We start from the raw sequence: 16,332 nt of genomic DNA, 5'->3' as shown, positions 1-16,332 counted from the left end.
GTGCTCAGGTGTTTCAGGGGAGGCTGGTGGCAAAGGTAGAGAGGAGCGCAGAAGTGACCAGGATCAGCAACTGTTAGATGTTCAGGCATTTGTAAATGGGTATCACAGTCCACATATTTGTGTGGAGATGTTCATTTTTGCTGAAAAATGAAAAAATACACTATGTGCTTTTATACATAAAGCAAAAAAAGTGACATGATCATGCATGGTTGTAAAAGCTTTTATACTGCCGTAAGTTTGGAAATGTTAAGTGGCAAAGTGGATGAGTTATGTGGGTCATCTCAAGTGAGTGCCTATAAAAAAGGACTTTGCAGCTCATTATCGGGTATTCTCTGTCTAAGGCTTGTTTTATGGAAAGGGAACTTTTAAAACTTTGAAGATTCTGAAATTTATTTGTGATACTCTTTAGCTGTCCTTGGAGCGGCAAAGGCAGGCTCTCCTCACTGCAGGAACCCAGCATGCTTGGTCTGAAGGAAGGTGGAGGCGTCAGAGCTTCCCTAGCAGAGGAGACGGCTGTCCCCTTGCTGCTGCTGGCCAGCTGGAGCCAGGAGGAGGAGGCAAGAAACCATACAGCTGGCATCCTGGTTACGACTCTTAGCGGCTGCCAAAATTAGTTTAAAATAGCTTTTACTCGGAGAGTGATACTACAGATTTGTATTTGAGCTATTTGGTCTTCACGAGGGTTGGACATCGAGATGCCAAACAGTGCAGCTTGCTGGTTTTTTGATGCAGACTTCACGCCGTGAAGTTTTTGTCACATAAATTTCTATTTCGAGCTCTGGGCCACAAGGCGTTCGCTGTAAAGCACGCTGTTGTTCCAGGACTGAATATTTGCCCTTCTTTGGTATTTGGGTTATCGTCATTTATGTTGCAGTGATGCCCAGAGGCCGAATAGGTCGGGGCCCCGCTGTGCTACGTGCTGGGTGAATGCGTGGTGACAGCCTCTGCCCAGGGAGCCGGCAGCCTGATTTACTGGTTTCAGATGGCTGCTGCCATCAGCTGCTCAGGAGCATCGGCTGCCAGGCCAGAGCTTACCAGGGATGGATAAAGCAGGGATAATTCAGGTGAGGCAGCCAAACGTGCATTGTAAATGCAGTTTACGGTCAGGACATCAGTGCTGCCTTCTTTGCCTGAGTCAGCAGACACAAATGCACAGCTCATCGAGTCGGTGACTATCACTATATGTTGCAAAGTCTTATAAGCCCTGGCCTACTATTTGGTCTCTGCCAACACCAATTTCAGTAGGACCAGTGTGAAAATGAACTGTTAGAAACAGAAATACCAATGAGAAAGATGCATGTTCTCCTTCCCAGTGGGGAATCCCTCTGCCCTGTCCTTCCCCATGCTCTGTGTGCAGCATCCCTGGTGAAGGACAGGGAATGGTGTCCATGGATTCGAGGGCGAGGTTGGGCTGTAACAGTGTAATGCTGGGAAATTTTTCCGTGTTTATAGTATGCCTTAATCTGAGGCATGTGCAGGTTGGAAAAGAAAATAGGAAAGTTGGAAAGAAAATACAAGAAAACAACTGAAAGTTCTCGAAAATGTTTCAAAGCCAATTGGGTGCTATTTGTACGTTGTATAGGAGGGTGTGAGATGGTTTCTCTGGGATGTAGTCTCAACCATCAGTGTGATTCAGTTGTGCCTTTGCCACTTGGGACTGGTCTGCAGTCCTTGGGAACTAGGGCAGGTGAAGCCCTATCCCCCACCTTCCCTCACCAGGCAGCGCGTGTGCTGTACGCAGCACCAGTGTGGGTACAAGCTGAAGGAAAACTCATTATGTTTGACAGTGCCTTTTTAGCTGAAGTACTGCCACGATTGGCATGACAGCAGTGAATCCCAAAATTGGTTGATTGCCGAGAGAGACTTGAAACTGTGAAGGCAGACATGAGGGATAAAAAGAATTAAATGCTTAATTAATGGGTTTATACTTCCTATTTCTTGGAGCATGACTATTTTTCCTCTCTCCTGTTTTGTTTACTTTAAGGTGCCATATGTTCCACTTGAAGCTGTATAGAAATTTGGTAAAGAAACCCGCACGTCAGGGTTAAGGGGGTTCTGAATTAGGTGATCTACTAGTCGAATATTGGACCTTCTTAATAGGAAAATGTTTTGGGCTACCAACATAAAGAGGTTATTTGGCCAATATTCTGTATCCTAATGACACCACCTATACAACCGTGCAATTACTCTTGCTCCTAAGGGACTAAAATGAACCTGTTGTCTTAGCTTCGACTTCTTGTGGCAGAAGTTCTCTCTCGTTTTCATGGTTTCCTGATAACATTTTTCATTAGAATTCTAGTTACGAACGTCAACATTTCTTTGGTGTCTCCTTCAGTTAGTTCCTTGCTTCCCACATGCTGTTTTATGTGAAGGTCTTTGTGAGTTGCTTAAAGGAGTAGAATCCTTCATGGTAATGGAGATGCTAACGTGCGTGACAGTTCTTATCCACCCAAAAATGGCAGCAATTGACTTGTAGTTTTTCATATAAACTGATTTTTCACTCAGAAAAGTTTTCACTTAGAGAAGGTAGCTATTAATTACTTATCTATCCATGTTTCAATATGCCACCATCTCGTTAAATAGCTCCCTTGTCTATTTCTTTCTGAAACTATAAAGCACTCTTTTCTGCAGAACAAGCTCAATGACATCTTGACACTTCCCTAATGTTTTCAAATCCTGGTGGGTTTGAGTGAATTATTGGATTTATTTGAACTTCAGATTCAGGGCTTGTAAATATGCACAGATGAAAGCTAAAAAGGTTGACAAAAATGCACTTGCAGTTGCAAGTGCTAGGTTTGGCGTAGTTACCTTTGGCAACATGAGCCTCATCAAGTCCAGGAACTCGAGTGATCATAAATCTGTTGTGATACCAATAGCTGTCTTGTATTATGGTGGTTTGTGCTACCTCCACTATTGTTAGATTGGACCCTGGGGAAATGCAAAGGAAAGTGCAAGTCTCGCCCACAGCAAGCCAAGCACTTGGAGAAGATCCTTATCTTCACTTTGCAGATGGAGGTTGAGGTGAATGTATGAGACCAAGTTGCTGAAGAGGTCTGATGCAAGTGTTAGTTGGTGGGTTCTCATCTTCCAAATGTTAGTCCGGAGCCTTAATGCAGAATGGCCCTGCTTTCACAGATCGGTACACTGCTTTTCTCTTTCCGAACAGCAGTTCAGCTACCCACAAGAGACCTGGAAAGATGAGTCCACCTAAGCAGTGAAGCTTTCAATTATGGCATTGCTAAGGATGATTTCAAGAGCTGATTTCTGATATTTTGATGGTCCGAGGATTTGGAAGATCTGTAGAACCCCCAACCATGGTTTTATTTTAATGAAAGGATTTGTGTAGTGGCATTAGAGCTATATGCACGTAGCCGTTAAGCAAAGAGAGCAAGTAGGTGGCACTTCTTTTGCTACTACTATTGCCACTTCACTTCCTGAGTGTAATGCTTTAGTTTAAGTGCTCCTACCATACCACCATCTCCTGGTGAGCACAGATGTTTGTTAACTGGCTCTGTGCAGGGGATGATCGGATCAATAGCTGTTTAGTTTATAAGTTTCACCTACTCATCTTGTTTTCTACTAATAACTTTGTGTTTTAATCCTATAAATATATTGTGCCATGCATCTGTCTATTTGGGGAGCTAATCCTGTTGTGGTAGGCATCTATTTTAGAAGCAGCCTAGACAAAGCACAGCATATTCGAGTGCTACCCTCCGTTATTGTCTGTAGCGGGTTATATCGCTGGTATTAGTGTAATGTGGGAGTTCAAAAAGGAAAGATGTTATTTGCAGCGTCAACTCATTAAAAATATTCTGTACGGATTTTTCCAAAAGAATAAGCAGGCCAAGCACAGCGGGCCCCGTGCCAGGGTATGTAGTAGCCTTGCACAGCATCAGTTGAAGCTCCAAGTTAGATAAAAGGCAGCTTTTTATGGGTTTGATGAGTATTCCTTTAAAAAAAAAAAGGTTTGTGTACAGAAGTAGCAAATTAATTCAGTTCTATCAGAAAGTAGGTCAGTGACTGACCTCGCAATAGCATGAGGCAGCAGTTTCAAGCAGAAGTGACAGCTCAGCAGCATGAACCCTCTGTGTCTCCAGGAAACTTGTTTTGACAAATGTAAACACATTATATCCTGTATTCCTCTTACTTATTTATTTTTTTGCTGCTGCATTAGAAACCACAAACTGTCACTCTCCATCCCCTTTCTTCACCCCTTCTGGTCCCCAAAGGGAAATTCCTTGTAACATAGCTAATAATTTTTGTAAGGCTGCGTAATGAGTAAGGCATTCCAGCAGGGTTGGGTTTGTTGAGCACTGTAAACCAGACTTGACTAAAATCCAAACCAAAGCCTTTCCAATGGTGAGGGAAGTCATTGGGAAGACAGGAACTGGATTAATTTAGGATCCTTGTGTCCTGGTCTTGCTTTGCTTTGTGCTGAATGAAATTTTTGCATATACCCACGTGCCTCTTCAATGTTTGTATTGCCAACGTTGGCGTCAGCATTGCTGAACAGACAGTGCTTTGAACACATCCTCACTGCGGCCCAACAACTCCTGAAACTGGGATGCTTTTGTACTTTTGGGGTAAGTACCAAAGAGTTGATAAAGGGGGTGGTGGCTCCTTGAACATCCCATAAAGAAGAATTGCCTCAGAGGACATGGGGAGTATGTTCATCTTTTCATTGAGTTGTCTTTATCAGCAGGTATAAAAGATGGATCATACACTACTAGTGAACTACTTTGGCTGGTACCTTTTGTGCAGTGATTTCTCCTGTGGAAATCACTGTGGATCAAAAGGTCAAGCACGGTTTCCAGCTGCAGTGCTGTAGGTGAGACCAGTCTCTGAAAAACTCTCGAGCTGGTTGTTTCTCCTGACTTCTAACCAGGTTGCACACACAAAGTAACGCCACATGGAGTAGATAGGAGGATTTTGGAATGTACTAACCAATGTGGTCCAATTTAAACATTTTTGCTAAAGATCTCATAAAACTTGACATGATTTTCTTTGTTACCTAGTTACCTTTCCGGCCTGAGGTGGCTCAAAAACATCCTATGGTCATTTATACAAATGCTGTAAAAAGAGTGATTTTTGCCATGTGATAGATAAAACTCTAGAGCCCTTCAGCTGCGCGTTGCCATTTAACTGAATTTTTAAGTTCATTTGTTTGGAAGCATTGCACTACAGTAAAAGTTGGATGACATTGTCTCAGCCACAAGTAGAGATTTGATTTGGGAGGACGGGAATATATTTGTTAGAAACAAAATGCTTCTGGCTTTGGTAAAGGTGTGATCTGAGTAGACACAAGTCAAGCAAGAAGTCAGATGGATTTATTTAACAAAACTGGCTATGAGAAGTTGGGGAAGAAGAAATCGTTCAATTAATTACATGCTTCTGTGCTAATGGTATAGGTAATGCTGGCATTGATCATTACGCACCATGCGATAGATGTAATGCTAAGAAAGTAATGAAAAATACATTAGTGTATATGGTTAGAAAAAATGGTAAAGCAAAGGAGAGGGATGCCCATGTGCATGTGTGTGAGTACGCTGGTGCGTGGGGGGCAGGCAGTTCCCACTCTGTCTCCTGACGGGTCCTTGCACTTCCTTTTTGATGGAGGGGCAAAGGGGCAACACGGATGCTGGCTTTCAAACGATTAAACTTTTCATAGGGCCGCCCAGTTTCTTCTGCTTGAAAGGGCTGGAAGTGCAAGGTGTGCTCCAGAGAGGCACGGACAAAGATCTGATGCCTTTTCCCACTGTCTCATGCTTACAGAGATACTGCTTCCCGCTGCTCCCCCTCCTGCACCGGGGAGGGAGAGTTGGGAAGGGAACAGCTTCTTTAGGGCCTGGGCTTTGCTGAGCTGTGCAAAGGCTAGTGCAGGTTGAGATCCTTTCAGTTCAAGGCAATTTGAGCATCTCAGTCCCTTCTTAAGGTTTAAGAACTGGAACTGTTTTTGAAGCGCACCCCCCCCCCCCCAAAGTGGAAAGCTGCAAGGTTTCCCCCCACCCCCGAATGCTCACAGGAGGTCCTGCCAGACTGTCCAGATAAGCTCCTTCCCTGCTTGCTGGTGGGTGGCAGACCTCAGTGTGACAGATGTGACACAGTGACCTTTGCAGCGACGTGAAGACGGGCGTAGAGCAGAGACAGGAAAATTGCCCACGGTGTAGTTAGTCACTGGTGCCACTTGCCTTGGGAGAGGAGAGGCCCTCTGAAACCCCAGCAGCTCTGAAGCGTTTGGGTTAGCGTCCTGTCCTCACTGGTTGGAAGAGTGGTGCCCAGGGTATAAGAAAGCTGCAACCCTCCTTTTTTTTAAACTTCTAGCCAGGGGAGTTCGTTTCACACAGTCTGCATCCCATGCAGGCAGGGGCTACCCAGTGCATATTCAGTATATATATTCAATATATATATTTACCCCTTTGGTTACATGCGTGCATCTTTGAGAGAGCAGGACAGCTTCACATATTCCCTTTTGCTTTTGAAATCCTGGTGAGGGCTTGCTGGGGCAAATGTCATCTTTATGGCTTTCTTCTAATGCCCTGCAAATAGCAGCAGGAGGGAGTGCAGCTGCGGGATCGGCCAAGACTCTGCCATCCTCCCCGTGCCAAAACCTGTAGGGCAGAGCAGAGAGATGTGATGCGGAGAGGCTACAAGAGATCCTCGGTCTGCTTTTCCCCGATGTTGAACCTTCCTGCGCTGGCCCTGCGTTGGTTAGAGCAGGCACAAGCTCACGCAAGGGACTTGGCAAGAAAGGCCCTTCTGTTTGTGGGTGGTCTCTTCACACTCACAGGTTGGATCCATCAGTAAAAAAAATTGTCACAAGTAAATAGATACTTTTTCTCAAAAAAAAAGACCCCAGAAAACCCCAAGTCCCACTTTTTTCCTAACAGTTTTCTTCACTAGGTTAGTGGGGATGTCTTGGGCTTTTTCCATCCCAAAGAAAGAACTCGGGGAGTTTAAGTTCCTTTGCTTCTATACAGCAAAGAAGTAAAAATGCAAAGGAGAGATTATATTTGGGCAGTTGAGATAACTTACAGTAAAACTTAAGATTTTATTAGTTTTCCTCCAAGGTGGAGGAAAATTAGTGTTACCTTCTGTGTAGTTACACAATTGAAGTTTTTAACTTAATAGTTGAATCGTCTTTATTTCAATCTCATTGCCTCTTGGACTGAACCCAGTGAAATAATGCATTTCGTGTGGTGCGCTGAAAATATTTATAAATTTTTGTTACTTTGGGGGAGGGAGGTAGGAGTTGCCACTTTAGTGCTTTTCTAAATGTACAGCAATCTAAGTTAATTAAGCATGCATGATATCATTCCAGTCAGCAGGACAAGATAATGTCCATCCTGACTGTAATGATGTAAATGTCCTTCGCTTCCATTAGATCTATCAGAGAGTAATACATGTCATTTGTCAGAGTAACATCTCAGATGATGAAGAAATTCTGTATCGGGTGTGTGAGGCATGAGCAAGTAAAGAGTCCCGTATGAAATTTCATCCCCCCTTAATGTTTTGCATGAGCTCTTTTTGGTTGATGTTACGTGTTTTGAGTTTTGTAGAGAAATTACATGGATCAGTCTTGCACCGATGCAGGCATGGGGCAGGTAGATTGGTTCTGCAAACGTACAACGTTGCCTCCCTTCAGGACCTAGGAACCACTCGAAGCATCTCTTCTTCGTAAAAGTGTTAGGGGAAAAAAAAAGAAAATTAATTCCTTGTATTGCCAAGTTAATTTCCTGAACGAATTTCCTCTGCATTCTTGCATGGTGTGTGCTCTGAGAGGTGGTGGAGCTTAGGGAGTGGTATTGGAGCACTGGAAGTCCAGGTCGCTGCTGCACAACATAAAGCGGTGGCTTTTAAGCGCTCCTCATGAAACCCACTTGGCAGGCGCTGAGAGTGCTCATTTTGCAGTACTGTGCTTTGCTGCCCTGGACTATTGCTAGCGTTTTGATTTCTGCCTGGGGTCGGGCCCAGCCTGACTCCCTTTCTTCTCTCCTGCATTGGCAGTCTTCCTGTCCTGACCATCAACAACACTGGAGGTAAAACCAACCAGCCGCTTGGTTTGGCTGCTGGATGGCGGTCCTTAGCTTACATGGGTGTCTCTGCAGAAGTGCAGAGCAACTTAAACCTCAGAAGACAAGAAAAACTAAGATAACTTGAAGTTGTTGACACCTCGACCAAATGGATGGCGTGGTTATCTCCTGCTGATTTGGTTCTCTCCGTCCTCAGCCTTGTTTCTTTACCTGGATTTAGGCTAGTGTGGGGCTAACGTTTTAAGTTAGCATCGCCACCGAAACACTGCTCATTTCAGCTGAGACCACCTTTGTGTCCATTACTGATTCCAGGGTGTAAAGCAGACAGATTATTTATCCTGCCCTAAGGAAGAAGAGGAGGAGTTAAAATTTAAGAGCTGCCACTCGTAGGCATGAGTGCTGACTAACGCTTACTATCTTGAGTAGACGGAAATCAACTTGGACCTTGTCTGATAAATGCCGCCGTTTTTTTTTTTTTTCATATAGAGCTATACAGAAGAATCGAGAAATAAATGCGTTCACTTAAGATAACATTGTGTGACAGCTGAGAACAATTAAAACTCTTACTTGCAGTTATATTTTTTTTCCCGTCCTTTCTAAAGTAGGAGGGTGGTGTCTGCAGCTCTGAGTAGTTGATACAGGGTATTTGTCACTGGTCTGATCTTATCTAGAACAAGTATCATGCAAGGTTATTTATTTTACAGCCTTTTCTCCTAGTTTTGCACAACACACAGATCTTGGTAGATGGGAAAGGATTTTATTTTTTTTCTTACTAGAGTCTTTTTGGCAATAAACACACGCCTAACTGTAAGAGAAAAAACTTTCACAACCGAGCTTGTTTTGTGAAGCCCAAACATTTGTGAAGCTTACAAACCTTCAAACTTTGCATAATGTGCCCATCCCTGGTCTCAAACATGAGGTGGCAGAAGAGGGAAGTGTTACTTTTTTTAACCAACAACTTATGACTGTGTCAACACATGACAATTTGTCAAAGCTTGCTGTAGCGGTGCTGTAAATTAATTTTTAGCATCAGTTGTGAGTGGTAAACACTTTGTGCGGTGTGAACAGCTCTTAGTACAGTGTGAGTTGTCAGCAGCTTGTGAGCTACCCTAAAAGAAAAAAAAAGCGCAGGAGGGAAGGATAAAAGCTCATTTACTAGTACAAAATGGATCTGAGTCTGCAAAAATTCGACATGCGGTGGTATGGGTTTTTTCCTCCATACCAGTCAGCTCAACCTTGAAAATTTGTTTTTTCCGTTAATAATAATCACCTGCAAAGTTGGGAAATCACAACTCTCCATCCCGTGCACCAAGTAGTGCCTGATAGCAAACAGGTTTCTCAGGCTCGTGGCTAGATAAAGTAGAGCCCTCTCTTTACTCTTGGGTTTTGCCTTTGCTTGCTTGCTTTAAAAGCAGAACGTGTCCTGCGAATGCGAGCATGCTCCTTTGTTGAGAAGTCTCGCATAAACGACATAAAATGCCTGGAAAAAAAAATGAGATGGCAGCCCAAAGAGAAATGATGGGGCCTGAGTGCTCTCTCTTCCTCGCCTGTCCCCTCGCTGTTTCTCCTTGCCTATCCCAGCTGCTGTGGTGGAGCTGGCAGTGATGGTTCATACAATAGGAGTTGACGTGGTGGAAGAAAATTATTTGGTACGAAAAGCCGGGGAATATGTATTATAGAAAGCAACTTTTCAGATACAAACCTATTTTAACCTGTCATTTTAGCAGAACAAGCAGTAATAACCTCCCAACCTAACAATGACTGTTAAGTTGACATTAATTCGCTCAGTCGTTGAATTGCTAACATGTCTACAACTTACAAGTGAACACCCACTCAAGAGAGAGAAGAAAGAAGTTGGTGCCTGGAATTCCTGGCCTTGCTGAAATCACCTACATTTTTTGGCGCTAACACCGGTATTTCGTCTTGCGTTTCCTGCAAACGTTTTAAGTAGAACTAGATGAGAAAAACAGCTGCGCGTGTTTGTTCGCTGCTTTGATACACTCAGCATGGGGCTTTTTTCTCAAGCGCAGCCGCTCTCGGCTTCAGCACCCTAGGTAGGCTTTGACTGCGCCTTGTTCCTGTAAGCAGGCAGCACACATGAAGCTTGGCATGAGAACTTTATCGAGTCCTACTAAAGCTAGTTGTAACCTGGTTATGGTTTTAAAAAGAAGTACGACTTTATTTGCGTATTTGCTCACAAAGAATTTTGGTTTTATTTCCTTTTCTAGATATAACTGTAGGTGCTGCTTGTATGAAAGAGCTGAGCCACACCATCCAGTAAACTGTCTAAAGCAGCAGTTGGCTTGCTTGGAAATCACTTCCAGGACTGCGTTGTAAGTAAGTATTTTTGCAAAAGCAGCACCAAATGGTTTCTTCAGTTTTGGGGCATTTTTTAGGTGTTTTGATTGTTCCTTATAATTTCGTAGTTTTACTCTAACATCTAGTAGACAGTAGCAATGCATGTGGGAACACGAGCACTCCCATGTCTGAAGCATAGAGCTAAAGCCCTTTAAAGGCTCTTTGCTGACTTGCTCTAAAGCTCCCTGGCACAGTACCTGAACACTTCTGAGAACAGGCAGCTACATATAAGCCTAAAAAGAAATTGGCAAAATATCTATTGATCTATTTTGCCATTTGCTCTGTGGCATACATGTTTTTTGGGTGTTCATCCCTGCCTACATTTTCATACTTCAGCATTTTAGCTATGCCGATGTAGCCCTGCTAGGGCAAATGTTTTCTGGAGATATTCCAGGGGCATGGGGTGTGATCTGCCTAACTCGATTTGAAATACTCCATGGATAGCTGCCCTAACTGATTGGAAAAGGGCACTGGTTTGTCTCTTCTGACATGCGGTGGCTATGGCTAGGGAACCTCAGTAGGCTGTGAATGGTGGTGAATTTGGTCAGCTGCATCTGTCTCTGTGATGAGTATGTGTCGATGAAAAAGACCCCATTTCAGGTTAAAAGCCAATTGCATTGAGTATGGCACTGAGAACATGTTTGCACTTAAAGTTAATAACTTCATCTTAGAAAACTTCAAGATGTACACCAAGAAAACCTCATCATGCCATTTATACAGTTCCTTCTGAAAGCATAATCTATTTGGGGATGTTTGTGACCTGAAATTTTATAATTAGTTTATTTCTTTTTATATTATCTTCATTTTTCTGCGGCTGATGATGCAGGTTATGAGAAGTATGATATAAGAAGTATTTATGACTTCAGTGCATTTCCCTTGAAATGGCCTCTGATAATACGGTCGCTTCAGAGAGCAAGGGTGGGAGGGTTAGTGCCCTAGGGCTCAAATCACTTAAAGTTAAGCACGTTATACCAGCTGCTTGCACTACTCAGCACCTTGCAAAGTATTCCCTACAGGTTACATTTGCTGTACGTAAACTAGTTTTTTAAAAAAATATATATTTGCTAATCCCAAGACTGAGCCCTTTAAACCCAGTGGTAAAGCAGTTGAGTCAGTCTTTTGGAATAGGTTTCTTGTTTGTGGATTTTTGTTCTGTGCAGTCGACTGAAACACCTGGGTCACTCGCCGGGTGAGGTGCCGGATAAAAAATCCTTGCCTCAGCTCTGCCAGGAGTTACCTGCCAGATGCACTGACTGCCATTTCATCCTTGCTCTGCGCCCACCGGACCCATGGGGTACTCAGCCCAATTCCATGTGGGTGGATGTGAATGAGATGAAAAAAGGACCCGGTTACTGTCAGTGGTGGGACACCTCAGCTGTGGCAAGTGGGCAGAGAAAGAGTGAGGGAATTACTTGGGGGAAATTAGGACTTAGGAAATTCTAAGAAAATTTAAATTAAATAAATGCTGTGTGTTTATTTAATTTCTAATGAGAAAAATTAGAAATTTAGAACAAGATAAAACATTTGTTTTCAGCATCCTGCCTGTAAATGGTCTGTCTGCTTCTGGAATTTAAGTTCTGACCCAAGCCGCCGTTGGTTCCAGTGCAGGAGGCAGGAGCCTGGCACCCCTGGGGTGGACAGGCGCTTCTGGTCCCTTCCTGCGCGGGGCTGCAGCACTGGCCAGCAAGAAGCCCTGCTGCGACCCAGCCCCGGGCTGGCACCCCTGTGGAGTTGCCCGTAAGCCTTGCGGCTGTTTCAAGGGGAGCTTTTCACTCTATTGCAATTAGTGCTGGATTTTCATTCATTTTATGTCATGGTGTTTGAATCACTGCCGCGCCAGGAGCTGGAACTGTGCGTTTATTTAATTTACCCTGAGGTAGTCGCTACTTGTTTGGTAGAGCGGGTTTGTACCTGGTGTCGCGGGGCGCACACTACTGAGACAATCTATCTCAGTTATATCAGTTCCTTGAAGGATTCGCTATTCCAGTGTGGCTTTCTGCCTCATGTCCTTCCAATTTAACTGTATTAGTCTGTTTAATGGTGCCAGAAGGCCACATATTGGCTCTCCGTGAAGCCTCAAACAGTAGATGCATGCTTTTAAATAGTTAAATAAATGTTAATTATGATTCACGAATAGTTTTTCCCCAACTATTAAGTAATATCAAACACTGAATTTTTCAATCAGTAACTGTTTTTCCAGCTGCTGAGTGGGACCAAGTATTCAGTATTTTTAGAGGGTTATTTTTGCAGCTGTTCGGCTGCTTTAAGCATAAAAGTCTTATGTTATTTTGTAGGGCTTGACAGCCTTGGATGAACAGTGGGCACAAGTTAGTGAAAGCCTGTGGTGGAAGTGGAATGATGACAATCTTCTGGTGCACCTTGGTTAGCTGTGGATAGTTTGGGCTGCATCCAGATAAGCTGAAAATAGCATATTGGACACTTTTGAAAGTTTGTGGTTTTGCAGCTTTTTCTCACAAAAAGCTGAAGTCTCTTTCTTTCTCACTGTGCTAGTTATTACACAGGTGGAAATTAGTTATTTTTTCCCTCTCAAGATCTTGAGACTTTCTCTAAGGGATTCAGCCAGTGTGAATTACTTCATGAAAAAACGGTTTGACTTGTTGGACCTCCTTGCAAATAGTATAATACCACAGAATTTTGTCTTAGAAATACATATTAGGTGCCTTTCACTGAAAGATCTTAAGGCATTTTCAAATATCAATTAAACCACAGATCATGATGATAAAGGAAGAGACACTGTTCTCACCCGTCATGAAGACTACCCTGGCTGTGAGTACATTGCTCACATTTGCCCAGTGATTCATTAGCCAAGCCAGTAAAACAATCTAGGCAGCCTGATGCGGTGGCTTACTGGTAGGTTTTTTTCAGCCGATTGCTCATTTTGACATGATGCATAGCAGCATCGGAGCATTTACTTGGGAACTTACCTTTTTTGTGCATCTCCTTTCTCTGGTTTTCCCACCAGATCTGCTCTGCTGCCTCACAACGCCACTGTTTGCATGAGCAGTTGCTGTAATTCTTTGAAGCTGTGAATAAGACATCTTCTAAATATCACTCGTGTTTTGATGAAGCCATAGTTGTGAGCACAGAGTGCACAAAGGACACTTGACAGTGAGAACTAGAGAGAGGCTGATTTTGGTAGGGGAGAAGACCAAATAGTGAAGGTTAAATTCTGTTTAATGTTCAGTTGTGTTGGGTGTTTAAGCCAAAACAAAAAAGCAGCAGAATAAAAAGCTTCTGCAAAGCAGAAGTGTGAGTGAAATGAAACGTAGTGGCTAGACAAATAAAAAACCCACATTCATTAAAAAACCCACCAAACTTAAATTTCAAAGCCCCGGTAGAAGAGGTGATCTGTCGGCCACCCAGTTTGGACTGGGCACCCAACTGGAACTCATGGTCTGGGTTCAGTTCCCCGCCCCGGTCACAGGTTTCCGGTGTGTTCCTGGGCAACCTCCTTCATCTGCCCCATGACTGACTTCCTCATTTGTGCAGCGGAGATCATCCTCCTCCCTTCCATTGTGAGGGTGAAGCCTAGTGATGCTGCTGAAAGACGTGGCTGTTGCAGCAGGGAGAGCCAGCCTGGGGACTAGAAGCAAGAGGGATGCGCTTCCTCACAGGGGATAATCACCCATGCTGCTTGCATTTCAGTGTTCAAGAGTAGAGGAAATGATTTCCAGACTTAGAAAGGGTTGGTTTTTTTCTTTCTGAGTCTTTCAGGCCTGTTCTTCATGGTGTTTGGCTGCCCCAGTGCAGCGGCAGGCATTTGGAGTATTCCCTGTCTCTCGCCTTTCTCCTCACAGTCTGTCTTCTCATGGCTTGGAGTCATTCCTGTCTGCTCGACACACGCGACCCACACAAACCCAACGGGATCAGGAACGCAGCTTCTGTCATCTCCCGAGTTATGCAGAGATCTCTTGACATTTAAATATAGTTGCATGTTAGAAAGAAACCGAAGAATGCTTGAGTGTGGTCAGGAGGTGACCCTAGCAGTCAAGGAAGGTGGTATGAGGGAGCGGGCCATCACCTTCCCAGCCTCCTGGCAAGGTGTGCGCTGGCACAGTGTTGCTGCACCTGCTGAGGGTGTCCAGATAGCCCACCACCATGGTTGGCCTCCAGCCCCTCTGCTCCTCCACTCAGCCCCTGATAGGCAAATACTCATTTGAGAGATTTTGATATGAATTCACCCAGTGCTGATGCTAATTCTGAGTAAGGAATCAGAAATGACAAGTCACATGCCTTTTGATGTGTCCTTTTATCTCCTGTGGGTTGGTAGTTAAACTTTTCTCACCCCTTAGAGGAAGTATTTTTCTCTGGGAAGAGGGTGTGGAGCCCCATACACTCTTTTTCTCTTCCAAACATTAGTAATGCTCTTCTCCAGCCACTGACAAGATCTTGAAAGTACAGACAGGTTCATACTCAGACCAGAACCACGTTTTGTTTTCTATTTGATTCTGCTACAACAGCTCATGCTGTTTCCTGTCCTCCCACCTTCTTACTGCCTTCCCTTTTTTTGGCCTTGCTTTCACAAACCTTCCTTTGACCTGACCCTCAACTTTCTCCGAGCTGCCAGCGTTAATAAGAGATCCTCCTCTTTGGGACCTACGTAGTCCGCCCATCCCTGCCGTATTTCAGTCCTCCTCCCGTGGCCACAGAAATGCTTTCCCAGCCTTGCTTTGAGATCCATACTCACCTGGACCTCCTTCTGCCACTGATTCTCCCTATGCTGACCCTTCCGTGTGAAGTTTCTTCTCCGTCGTGGCTCGTGTCTGGTAGGATACAGAAGTGGCACAAGGTGCTCTTCCCTCCCAGGTCCTCCCTCCTCTACTTGTTCCTTATTCCTGAATGGCAGCCAGCCTTTGTCTTGGGCAGGTTGACTTTTCTTCAGTAACTCTCTCATCAATTTACTTTCCTGTTTATTTTTCCCCACCATTTCACTGCACCCAGCTTTCCCTCTCTCCTCATTCATGAAACGGTTTGGTTCGGTTTGGTTCTGGTTTCTCATTCGGACCCCAGTTGATGGCAGTACACAGCAGCCTAAATTCTGAGCCCAGGTGCCAAACGAGGGTCATACCAGAAGTCTGCCAGCCCTGCCTCTGACCATGGCCAGGAGTGGACATCTGTGGAGAGTGTGTGAGAAGGCAGCAGGCAGGTGGGGGTAGTGCCAGGCACTGGGGGATGTGCCGGAAAGGCTGTGATTTAGAGCCCTCCAGAGACAGAGGGTGCGTAAGCCTTGGTGGACCTGGGAGCAGCCCCATTGATTTTGGTCTAGTTAATCCCATTTTAGATTAATAAAGAGCCCGCTTCTTGCTTGGAGAGGCACAGTGCAGCTCCAGGCTGGCTGCTGCGTCTAACCCAAACCTCTAAGTATGAGGATTTTCAATTATAGGAAAAGCGATGTCTCGTCCCTTCTGAGGCTGGTTAGCTCAGAGTCCCCTGCCATGAGAAAACACAGCCGGTTTGAGATGTGGTGCTGCTGACACTGGATGTCCCTTCTCTGCCTGCCATGCTTATCCCTTTTCCCAACTGGTAAACCTGGGAATTTGGTCTGCTTACAGCTCCAAGGGACTGCTGCCTGAAAATATGGCAACCGCTTAGTTGGCCATTGCTGTTTCAACCCTGCACCCAAGCTACAAGTAACGAGTTATTGAACTAATTTAGCTTTATACCGAAGAAGTGATTTTCCTCCTGCAAATTAGGAAGCCAGCTATTTAACGCAGTGTAATTGACTTTAGCTGTAAGATTCAATATACTTATCTAGGATTACAGTTCAATAAAATCTAATTGCGCTGAGAGCAACAGGAATTGTAGAAACACCCAGGGACTTTTTTTCGCCTTTCCCATGGACAGGCTACACTGGATGTCTTCTGGTCCTTATGGTTTGGGTTACACTGCTGCTTGACCTGTATGTTGGCAGGAGCAGCTTGAG

General features: G+C 44.4%; 1 protein-coding gene across 3 annotated transcripts in view; it reads left to right on the top strand.

Annotated features, from left to right (window-relative positions):
* BACH2 (BACH transcriptional regulator 2) overlaps positions 1-16,332 on the top strand; it is a 196,470-nt gene that overhangs the window by 78,998 nt on the left and 101,140 nt on the right. For all 3 annotated transcript variants that reach the window (XM_076333234.1, XM_076333235.1, XM_076333236.1), the window contains exon 3: positions 10,259-10,367. The gene's annotated coding sequence lies outside the window, so the exon portion shown is untranslated. The remainder of the gene's footprint in view (positions 1-10,258; positions 10,368-16,332) is intronic.

This window comes from Aptenodytes patagonicus, chromosome 3, assembly GCF_965638725.1.
Source record: "Aptenodytes patagonicus chromosome 3, bAptPat1.pri.cur, whole genome shotgun sequence".
In the NCBI taxonomy this organism is placed as follows: domain Eukaryota; kingdom Metazoa; phylum Chordata; class Aves; order Sphenisciformes; family Spheniscidae; genus Aptenodytes; species Aptenodytes patagonicus.
The sequence above is the reverse complement of the archived record's forward strand: the minus strand, read 5'-3'. Positions and strand labels throughout refer to the sequence as shown.